The sequence below is a fragment of the Argopecten irradians genome, chromosome 9 (assembly GCF_041381155.1).
Source record: "Argopecten irradians isolate NY chromosome 9, Ai_NY, whole genome shotgun sequence".
Taxonomy (NCBI): Eukaryota; Metazoa; Mollusca; class Bivalvia; order Pectinida; family Pectinidae; genus Argopecten; species Argopecten irradians.
Window position 1 is genome coordinate 17,264,009 of NC_091142.1, and position 12,549 is coordinate 17,276,557.

Genomic DNA, 12,549 nt, shown 5'->3' on the forward strand with positions numbered 1-12,549 from the left:
TGTCGACATTTACATTAGACATGGAAATTATGATTTCTCAAAGAAAATTATATACCTGCAATACGAATCTTTTCGCAAAGGTTCGTTTGTACGACGAATGTTAAGCTTTTAAAACGAAAAACATATGCAATCGTTAATAATGTATACATGCTTAAGAAATCACGAAAATATTAAGATAATATACTCATTACGTTATGTTACATGCATATAACTTCGTTGTATTTATCAGTATTTTCTGAAATCTCCACGTTACCCTTTAATGTTTAATTTAAATACGTGCTCATTTTTTACAGGATATAAGCACTGTAAAAGTCTTGTTTTATGCTTAATGTTCACAAATGTTTCGATGGATTCAAACCTGCAGAAATCACCTGACAATTGTTGAAAATGTAAATTGAAATTGTAGACCACAACTTGGCTTCATGGACTAACCTATGTACTTATTTAGCTTCGCTGTATCTGTAAATATAACGATTTTGGTAGCATTATAAAGTGGGTAATTTTTAAGGTGAATAACATCTTAAAATCTCTTCTTGATTCGTGCGTAAGACAATAAAGGCACATACAACTTAAATGCTTCAACTCTTTTTCCTTTCCTTAAAAATTCTTATTTTAGATTCGTAAAAAGTGCTCTGAAACTAGTTACTTTATTAATTATTACACCTACTTCATTTGCCTAATGTTATTTTCGTAACTGTTGGAGTGTTTGTGTGTTTGTTTGAATAAATTAACGTCCTATTCGTTTTCAATACAACCAAAAAATGAGAAGTGAATATAACTCATGCCCTTTTATAAATTTAAGTTATTGAAGCAACGTGCAGATCCAAGTGCCTTCCTCACATGGACACACGTTCAGTTGAAGGCCAAAAGTGGTGGGAAGGCAGAAATGAAGATGAAAGGTATTTAGGAAGAATAGAGATGATACAGCAGATCCTTCTGGCAATCATGAAATGGGAAGGAGGTACTGTAATTTTCCTACATGCAGGAATATATTCGAAATCAAATACATTTTCTGTGTGTGTATGAAATCAATGAATGTCTTGAAGAACGAAGGGGACTTAATCCAAAATAGATATTACAAATCAAACTCAAAAAAACTGGCAGGATATAATGATCCTTATTGGCAGTGCGGTTCAGATGTGTCCACCTATTAGAAGCAATCTTTACCATAATGAGATAAAGACTAAGTGCAACATACTCAACTTAAATTCACCATATTTATATTTTCAAAGTAGAAATATACATACCGCTGCTACTAGCTGAATGGTTTTAGCGATGAACACAATTCATATGCTTTATCGAAGAATCATATGATGCATTCGAGGTGATTTGGTGTCATATACCAGGAGGATGAGAAGAAACGGGGGTAAATCTGTATTCCACGTTCAGTCGCCTCTTTCAATAGAGAACGGGGTTTAGTTATGCATGATTTTCTATTTATATTGTACGTTGTGGGGGATAGTGGGGATGTTCATATTGTATCTTTGTGTAATAGAAAAACTCCCCTCATAGTGATATCCCAATAAAAATGAACACCGAACAGCCGAATCCTTCCGCTTAAAAATATTCGGAAAACAAACAAACAAGTCCGCCCAGTGTCATTATACGCTGAACGTTAAGCAGGAGCAGACAATTTGAATTATATATCATATGGTGTGTCTGGGGACACAGCCCAGAGCTTTCCTCACAGGCGCCAACGCTAAACTCGAAAAAAGTTATGCTGAGTCTAGGTTGACGTTCGGTAAAGAAAGTCACTTTGAAAGACAATACAGTATTTTAGGATTATGCAGTTTGGACAAAAGATACGAGTCTAACACCCAACATACAACGTAAGATTGGGGAATAGGTATACATCTTATGTTCACAACAGTTATACATCGTATGTTCTCAATAGACATACATCTTATGTTCACAACAGTTATACATCGTATGTTCACAACAGGTATACATCGTATGTTCACAACAGTTATACATCTTTTCTCACATTGCTAGCCATGTAAGATAGAGTTGTCCCATGAAAGACACCTATGTAAGATAAAGCTATCTTACATAGCTGTGACGTCACAATTGCCGAACAATCAGATGACGTCATATCAGCCAAAGTTGACGTCATTTTTCTTCTATTTCGATTGATTTGCCGAAATTATACCATTTCATTTGTTTAATTTGCATTTCATTTCAAACCGTTTTACCAAAGATTTCTTGTTTATATTTATTAATATAAACTAAACTTTGATGAGCTCTTTCGAATGGCGTTCTATATTTTTAAAATCGATCAATTGTTTAAGAAGTTAAGATTTTGTCATAAAATGGCTGCCTCACCTTTCGTGCAAGTAACTCGACAAGCAATGTGAGAATATAACTCTTTCATATGTACATATGTAGGATAGAACTATTCCACCCTCGGGTACAGAATTTTGGGTCAGAAACCTCGGCAAGCCTCGGTTCTGACCCAAAATTCTGTACCCTCGGGTGGAATAGTTCTATCCTACATATGTACATATGAAAGAGTCATATAATGTTCTCAATAGATATAATCTATCTCTATGTTCTCAACAGGTATACATCTTATGTTCACAACAGTTATACATCTTATGTTCTCAATAGACATACATCTTATGTTCTCAATAGATATACATCTTATGTTCTCAATAGATATACATCTTATGTTTTCAATAGATTTACATCTTATGTTCTCAACAGGTATACATCTTATGTTCTCAACAGATTTACGTTTTATGTTCTCAACAGATATACATCTTATGTTCACAACGTGTGTAAGTCTTATGTTCTTAACAGGTAGACATATTATGCTTTGAACAGGTATACATCTCATGTTCTCACAAATAATCTTATGTCCTACTTTTCATGAGGCTAAAAAACGTTTGATAAAAACAATCAAATAAATATTGAACATCGCTAGGTGAGTTCCATTTTTCAAACAAGTTGTTGTGATTACCGTAAGTATGTAACGTCATTCCGAACTCTTCCGAGAACGGGTCATGACTTTCCGACTTCTGTTTGGCAACAATCGTAACTTCTTTGCGACCAGTTTAAAATGAAGGCATGTTTACAAATATTGACTTTCAACAACTGCTGTACCAAGGTTATTAAGAAGTCATTATAAACATTCTCTAATATAACATAATTTCAACTACATCTACAAATACTAACACTATCGGGGTCGAATCTTACTTGCCTTTTTGCTTTAAGTTACGTATAGTGTGACTTAAACACAAAATGACATAATTTGTGACAAACCCTAACTCCTTATTGACTATTCACTTTACACAGTACTTATACCGATGATGCACATGTACATAACATTATCTTAAGTTTCAGTAGTTGACTTTATTTCTGTAGAATAATAATAAAAATAACAATAAAAGACATTTAGCAATTCTCTATTCTCGATCGTGTTTTTCAGAGAATGGTCTAGCTTTCCTTTACAGATACTAACATTATTTCTCTAAGTTTGTTTGTTTGTTTGATTAATTAACGTCCTATTAACAGCTATGGTCATGATTTTTCTCTAAGTATCACTGCTGCTATATAGACTTACAAAGAATACAAAGAAACTACTTAATGTGAATAAAACGGCTCCATCCATTATCATATATTGCACCTATTACTGAAATTGTGTAAGGTGCTATTCTAGTCAATGTCTTTTGTACAAACCATTGTAGTCTCGGCCACACAGCAAAATGAATTTACACTCTCCGGGTGATGTCTAGTTACTTTGATGCTTGTCCTTTTGTGCGCCGCTTTGATTTTATTCCTGTGAGAAATGAGCCTGTATTTTCTCTTATGCATCGTCGTAATGATAGGTTGAAACGATTCAGAACGACCCATTCTGCATGCAATGATGGGAGAAAACTCAGGTACGGACGGACGAAGTTGGTGGTAGCTTGGCAATGTGTTCAAAAGAGTGGCGAAAAGGCTGAGCTGAAATAACCATCCTGTGTAAGTAAACACGAGGGGAGGGGATTTGTTTCCTTTGGCGTCAAAGACAGACACCATGGGTCAATGAGAATTCCAGCCATTGCTCTGCCAATACATATCTCCCCTGTAATCATTTTATTGTCTTTCGGTAGAACAACTGGGTACATTATTTGATGACGTCATGGCTTTTCTTATTATTCTATTGGATGAATCTAATATAAACGTCTCTCTGGACATCCATGGATACTAAACACATATTTTGTTTGTGATATTTTTATCTAGAATTTATCTGTGAGTTATTTAAAAACAAATAACACCTGGATTATGATTATATAATATATAGAATTGTAATAGTAAAGAGGAATAACCGGATATGTAATCAAATTCTAATTTTAAATTGTGAATAAATAAAGATAATGATTTATTTTTTATTTTCCTGTCTTAAATCTGTATTTTATTTGTCCATATAAACTCAATTTTGAATATCCATGGTTTATTTTAAATTGAATGCTGTCGATTTTTATTACCATATGTATTTGTCCATGATCTTTCTTCAGTGGGTATTAATATTAAGTATTCAATAATACCATAAATGATAATAATCGATTACATAATTTATGTCTAATTTATGTCTAAATTATGTTTCTTCGAAATGTTCGAAATTGTATATTTAAAAGTTTATAGTTTCCTCCGGTAGTTGTTAAAATTATTTGGAGATAAGAAGAGAACATAAGCTGTATTTTGGCTAGAGTTAAGAAATACAACACTGCCATCGTCTAGCCACATTTGTATTTGTCCTCAGCCAAAAATACAAATACTCTGTGACGTCATATGTTTGCGAGCGTAACGTCATACGTTTCGGATAAAATGACGTGAATTGCGCTCACAAAATAATGACATAACAATCGATCCCTACCCGCAAGGGAGTTAACTCTGTAATATGTAAAGACGGAATACTGTAAACGTACTTATGTCAGCACTGTTAAATTTTAGCGCAAATGCGAAAAACCCCAGTAAATTATGATTGATTAGCGCGCATATCAAAAAGTGTAATTTGGTGGTTCAGAACTTGAAATACGGAAATTTCACAAAAAGACAGCGAGAAATGCACTAAAATTAAACTACCGCTAAAATAAGTATGTTTCCAGTACTTTCTATCCTACAATATTTGATTAAAAACAATATACTTTTAAGAAACGTGTCGACTCGGTAGCAGTTCTGTCAAAAAATGCTGAAATTCTAAATTAATTTTGTTTTCCATCAGAGCCGAATACGGCTAAATATGATAAATTTTATGCGGTAGGCGTATACCGACAACATCATTGTTGTTTGCAGGATAAATTATATTTAGCTAAAGCATTGGAAACATTGTATTTATAACTTAATCAAGTTGATAGGAGTTTATATGCTTTAATACAACAGGATTAATCAATTCAATTCTGTATATGAATTATAAATTACAAATGCATTTGAATTATGCATTTGCAAATATGTTTTTACATATATTTTAGTCGCTAACGTATAAACTGACATTACATTATATCACGCTTGTTTGAACAACACAGTAGATATCTAAGTAGGTGCTACAAATGTATTATCTGGTGTATGTAAAACGTGTCCACCAGAAACGTCTTTCTTCAAACATCACGTTTTTGATTGTTTTCTTTGGTTTTAATTTTTCATTGATTTTTTATTGATTTTTTATTCATTTATGTTTATTTATTTCATTTTCTTTAATTTTGTGGTAACTTTAATGCAAACCTACGTGTTTTCCCATTTCTAATTTAGATTATAAGTTATTTACATTTTAATTTGATTACATACTTTTTAAAGTGAAATGGAAAAAAAAACCAGAAAGAAAATTATAACAAAAAATATTTGCATTTTATATTTGATAAACAGTGGTTTTCTGATTTTGATATGTCAGTAGCGTTCTTCTATCTAAAACCAGACATAAACCGAATTAGAAGTCAGCGCATGGGAACTAGCATCAGGAGGCATTTCATTTACTGAGTTACATAATCTCATAGATAACAAGATCTCTGCAATGAAAGCATGTTAAACCTTAATCCTGCTTTTCCTATTAGAACACTTCAAAAGCTAAAATACGTTAACCTAGATAACATAACAAATGTGACATGTAACATGTGGTATTTAGCATATACTAGAATCGTTTTTATGTTTCCCCTTTTTTTATATCAATAGGTTGCAAGCATATACAAGAATCGGGTTTTTTACGTTTGCCTTTCATTTTATACTCTTAAGTTGCAATTCTAAACCAGTTCACATTTTTTTTTTATTTTCATTTTTTTTTCAAATTGGTTTATGTCCACTCATTCGGATTTTATGGATAGTATGGTAACCTTGAAATATAACACAGCTGAGAATATAAATTAATAATTGGTCAGATAGTTTTCTTTTAAATCAATTTTTAATGTGTAAGAGCTGTCTAACGATAATTTTACAACTTCTTGAGCATTTGAGCTTTCTTTACTGGTTTGCACAACGAGCTTGCAATTATAGATAATCGAAAGATCATTTCTATATATGAAATTATTCAGTGTAGATCAGGCTAATAGAAGACTTAATAAAAATATTTGATATTATCAAAATGGACAGTGACTCTCTAAGTACCTGTCATTTTTTCCAAATTCTACGGCATCTTGATCGCTGAAGTAAGGTTACATACGAAGTTTCATAAAAATGTTGTTCAAAAGAAACAATATAACATTAATTATTGATTTAGTTTGGGAATTCCTATTTTCGAGTTCTCCAAAATATTACTTCTAATAATAACAATCGCAGTACCTCATTTTGACCTTCGTTTGTTTGTTTGATTAAATTAACGTCAATTAACAACCAAGACAATCTAAGGACGACCTCCCATGTATGCCAGTGCATAATACATAAATAATATTTATACAGTCAACCCTCGATGTTTCGAAATTCATGAGACTTGAGATGATATTGTTATTAATATTATTTTATATTTAAGTATATAAATATATTCAAAGCACCGTGATAGCGGTTGTTTTCAAACGAGATAAAGCATGACATATATTAACATTTATCATAATTCATGAAAACCTTCCAGTTAAATTACATGTTATATATAAATAAGAATATTATAAATAATGATAATCGAAGTCATTATTAACATTAATTTATATGTATTAAAACCTGTAGAGATGCCTTATTTCATTTAATATTATCCATGGTTATTGAATTGTACCAGGTGATGTATACAAGAATCCTCATCATAATGTTCAATAGAAAAATATGTTTGAACTAATCTTAAAGTGCAATACCTTATCATATATCGACATCTGATTGCGAGTAATACAGGACAATGGAGAACATGAAATAGCTTTGCTTATGTAGAAATATATCTAAGATCAAATACAATCCTTACGAATGAAGGGAAACGGTATTTTAATTCATTTCAAAAGATGTAGCATCGTTTTGTAGTTTATCTGAAGAAAGAATTGATATTTTTATGTAACCTCTTCAGACGGAAAGCGTGCATCTCGATATCTACGAGGCTGTATGATAGGGGATTAGGTTAGGCATAATGTTACTAACTTTGAATTGATAGCATCAGCGGCAGCACAAATTATTGATATAATAAAATAAGAGAAAACTAATATATTTGCTTATAAATCAAAATGCCGTACGATAACAATGTAATTTGCAGACGGAATGTCAGAAATTCTTTGGCTCAAAAATGTTATATTCATTCTGAACTCTAACATTTCCGGATCTTAGGTGAATACAAAAAGATATACGAACTAGAAAACTTGTTGAAGTGCTCGTGTTTGGCGCCGGGCATGACAGAAACCCACCTACCTGTCTACAACGTTAGTGCTATACTGTGAAGGGTATCGCCGACACTGGTTGGAATTCCTTGACTACAAAAGTCACTCTATCTGTTTAACCTCAGATGATTTCACAAAAATAATTTGGATGTGTAGGTAGGGAAGATGAATGGGTCTAAATGAAGATTAAAAAAAACACTGAACAACATGGCCTTTAAATGTAGACGTGTGAGGAACCCTGGACTACCGCCCACTATTTAGACACGGGTTCTATTGCACCAATAGCGTTGCCAGTTATACGAAATTAGGGTCTAGGTGCAACCATGTGTGTTATGTGCGGCATTTGGTTGTTGGATAGAATATTAAAGTAATTGAGAATTGGTCTCTCGGTTTGGGCATAATTGCAGATTTTATTAATGGATATGCTGAAGAATTGCCAACATATATGAACGGGATGCCTCTTGTTCTTCACATAATTGAATACATATATGATGCGTACATCATCTTGTGTCATAGCCTTGGAATGAACTCCAAACGCTTTAAATACAATAACAAAATCTACATCAATTGAAAAAAATTGGTGCGAACGAGCATACTTCGGAATAAAAATTATAAAAAAAACTATTTTTATAAACTAAAACATTTTTCGTTCTTTTACTTGACTTGTTCTTTACACTTGAATCTATGAATATCTGCGTTTACGTATCATACTTGAAAAAACAAACCCTTAGATTAATTTACGTATCAAATGCCCAAAGCTTCTGTAAATGATTGTTCTTGAAGGAGCGAATGACGTAACATTTATCACTCAGCAGCTTATTACATGCCAAGACAATCGATTTGTACTGACCAATATAATAAAATATAATTTCATTAAATTTTGGAGAAAACTACATTGATAAGCAGTTTTTATTTTTAAAGGCACTGCTTTGCAAAATTTAGACTTACGAAGGTACTGTAAATCATTTTGTTTTCACTCTGTTTCACAGTTTAAAAGCTGTAATGCTTCTGACTTGCAATTGAAATGTCTTTGCGACGAATTGTTTTCGCGAAGTCTTATCAACGCAAAATTTAATCGCATGCTGCACATACTCGTCCACAATAATAATGTTAAATTACAGAAATGTGACATTTACGGAGGCCCGTTTCTGAAATTATAAAAAATAATACTTAGTTGGAACAGTTTACAGAAGATATTCTGAATAATATAAAAAAAAATCCGCAGAGTATATTATACCTTTCAAGGAATAATAAAGAAACCTTATTCAGAATCATTTTAATCATTTGAGCTAGACCATCTCAACATTTTCCCCAAAAAGATTTCAGTTTAAACATACTGGTGTAAACAAGATAATTTTGAAGTAGGTCATAGTTTATTCAATTTTGTTATAAAACTGCAGTCGTAGCTGCCAAGGTAATTTGTATTATGTACATGTATTGTTTTATAAGATGTTTATATGTGTTAGTTTTATTATTGTGATGTATATATCTTCATTTTCCAGAGTCTATACATTTGGCAAGTTTGTTGTATACAAGGTTTATATGCGATTTATATACTTTTGAGGGTTTATCAGAATGTTGTTAAAGTCAAATCTGACGTTCATATAGCGTCAAAGCCTAACATTGTGTCCGTGTCAAAATTTGGCGTCTGATGACGTCTGATTCTGATGTCTAACAAACGTTCACTTCCAACTTAAATCCAGAATATGACGTTAGTTGAGGTCAATGCAACATATCTGCGCCTGCTGAAACCTTGAGGATACATTGTGGTCTTCGCCTCCTTTATCGCACAAATGAAGCCGGAGATAAAGTTTGAAATGTGTTGTGATGGCCAAAATGGTGTTTCGACCGACATAAAAGCGAACATTGCATTGTCAGGATCATTCTAAGTAAGACTAAGTTCATGGAACTTCAGATTGAAGTACTTGGTGATTTGAAAAGTTTAAGGAGAGCAAAAGGAGGGCGGAGCTCCACAACGATTGAAGTTCGATTTTAATGACCTTCCGCACTGTACTTTTTCAAATTCCTGATGTCATGCAAATTGCATTGCATTTGAATCGCATTTCTTTACTATACGCGCATTTGAAATTACCTTGAATACTTAAAAAAAATCGTTTGTTTGGAGAAACAAACTGAATGCAGTCGATCCATTGCCTGGGGACTATTATGATTATCATTGCGGGACATGGTGTGGTTTATATTAGCCATTTTATCATTTCGTATTATTGTATCCTTTAAGTTTGGTTGGTAAGTAAATGAGGTTTATCGCCCTCACAGCAAAAGCCATGAAAATCATGATATAACGCATTCATATTGTACATTAGTAACATATTAGACAAGAAAGTAACCCTCACCGTGTAGATAAAATATATGTTTAAGGCAGTCTGTCCTTTTATCAAGTATACATAAAACAAATACGGTCACGTGATACAGAATTAATAAGACAAAAAAGACAAATATAATAATAAAGATGAATGCGATTAATCCGTAATTTAGGTTTAGTCATGATGTTCAAACATGGCCGAGATGCTAAAACTAGTAACATAAACGTTATTAACAGCCTGGAATAATTCCTAAAACTGTTTATACAATGTATCTATCTATTTCTTAATTATTTGAACAAAAAAAAATAATGAAAGTACACTTTCTGGCAAAAGGATTATTTGGACCATATGCCAATAAAAGTTTCTATCAGGCTACTGTCAATTATCGAAACATAGCCTTCACACGACAAGAAAATTATCTCTTTATAATTTTCTGTGACAATTAAGAGGGCTGGAGTTTGGATGTAAATATAACACACACTTTATTTCCAAACACGTATGGGGTGTGTATTTGTATAGGCAGAAAAAAAGTAAATGTTTTACACAAAACAGATGAAAAAAAAAACATTATTTTAATTTGGCACATTACACCACGCTAAAAACTTCACACACTTGCAGTCTATATTTGGTTTAATACTACTTTATAATGCTTGGTAGATTTGTATTTTTTATTTTATTTTATTTTATTTTCATTTTACTAGATATATATCAGACTGTGACACAGTCTTCAAATGTTAGGCTATTCTGGCCTTGTAATCATCAACTCTTTAGAAGGCGAATAAATCCGAAACAAAATACCAAACACCTTAACCTGAAATAAATATGTGTATTTAGTACATAAACCATGTTAACAAAAAGTTTTTCTATTTCAACTTTATCGAAATAGATTTTTTTCGTTTAATGATACTAATCGTAAACACGCAGCAATGTTAAAACAAAATTCTACCTACCAGTTTTAAGCCTCCTTGATAAAAATCATACAAGTTATAAACTTGGTTTCTATAAATCCATCTGTTCACACTCATATATACACCCACAAGAACAAAATGGCTGCCGATTGCATTTTTCCGCCCATTGTAATAATCAACTTATTATGTCATATGTTATACGTATGTACATATATATTAAGCACATCGACTATGTTAAAGGATAGCTTGCGTCTAAATTTTGAACACGATGTTTTTGAATTGCTATTTTTTTGTATATTTCTTTTTTTTTTAAATTTTCCTCTCCCTTCTCGCTTCTACGGATATACTCATACCAACAAAACAACGACTTCCATAGATGTGTAGATCATAAAGGTACTGAGAGTGTTGTTCACTGAAGGAGATTTAATCCGGTCCATATCATTACCCGCAACATCAGAGGCATGGCTCATTATATTTAATTATATAGCGTAGTGTTAACTAGAACACCCTCGGTGTGACACAATATGTCTGATGTCGTTAACGAGAACACGCCGTGTGTGTCGGAATGGTAAGTTCCTGTGAGGGGTTTGATTCCATTTTGATGTATTATTAACCCTCCGTACCCACCCTAATGACATTAAACATTTGTCCTTGTGTCTTTGTACAGTAGTATCGTGTGAAGGTTATATTTTATTTCATTGTCGTATATAAGCATCTCACTCCAATGTGTTCAGTATTTGTTTTACATCATTACTTCAAGGTCGGATCCAGTGTACTTGAGCTCAATTTTTTTTTACTCCACAAACACATTTTTATATCGCACTGGTATTTATAAGCTATAAACTTTGTGTTAACTTGATATGTTATTTTAGCAAGTGACAAAAATATTATATGATTTATCGAAAAATATTTCTCGTAATTATTTCAAAGCCACAATAATTACAAAATAGATAATAATATATAACTGTAAGTTACTTTACATATTTGATAAACAATATATATAAAGATATAAAAACATTTTTCCTATTTTGTTCCATCAAAGGACATGCTAATTTTTTTATTTATGGATGTGGCAGTGGTAGAAGGCGCAGTATGTTTGGCTAGGCGATTGGGTGCAGTAGATCGGAGTTCGAGGCCCGGATATGGCACGAGTCAATAAATTGTCATGCTTTGTTAAATTTATTTATTCTATATAAAAATATATAGCTTATGACTTGCAACACGAAAAACAAAACACAATATATTTTCGGGGAACAAAACTTGTATCAAAATGTACAGTCCAATCTGACTATGAAGACCACGGAAGTAAAAAAGAAAGGTGAAGTGATCTTTATACACAAGTCAAATTGCATTGAAATGTAGAAATTTAGAACCCCCAAAAATAATACCAATAAGTATGTGGTCTTCTAACAGAGGTGGCCGTTAGGGCAGGTTTTGTGTTTTACTAATGAGCTGACCGTGATCCACGCCTTAGTAAAAATTCTCATCAGTAACACGATATTGGGTATGGGCTATGCCATTCATCTAACAAGATAATTCTTACAATCTTTGGTGGATAAT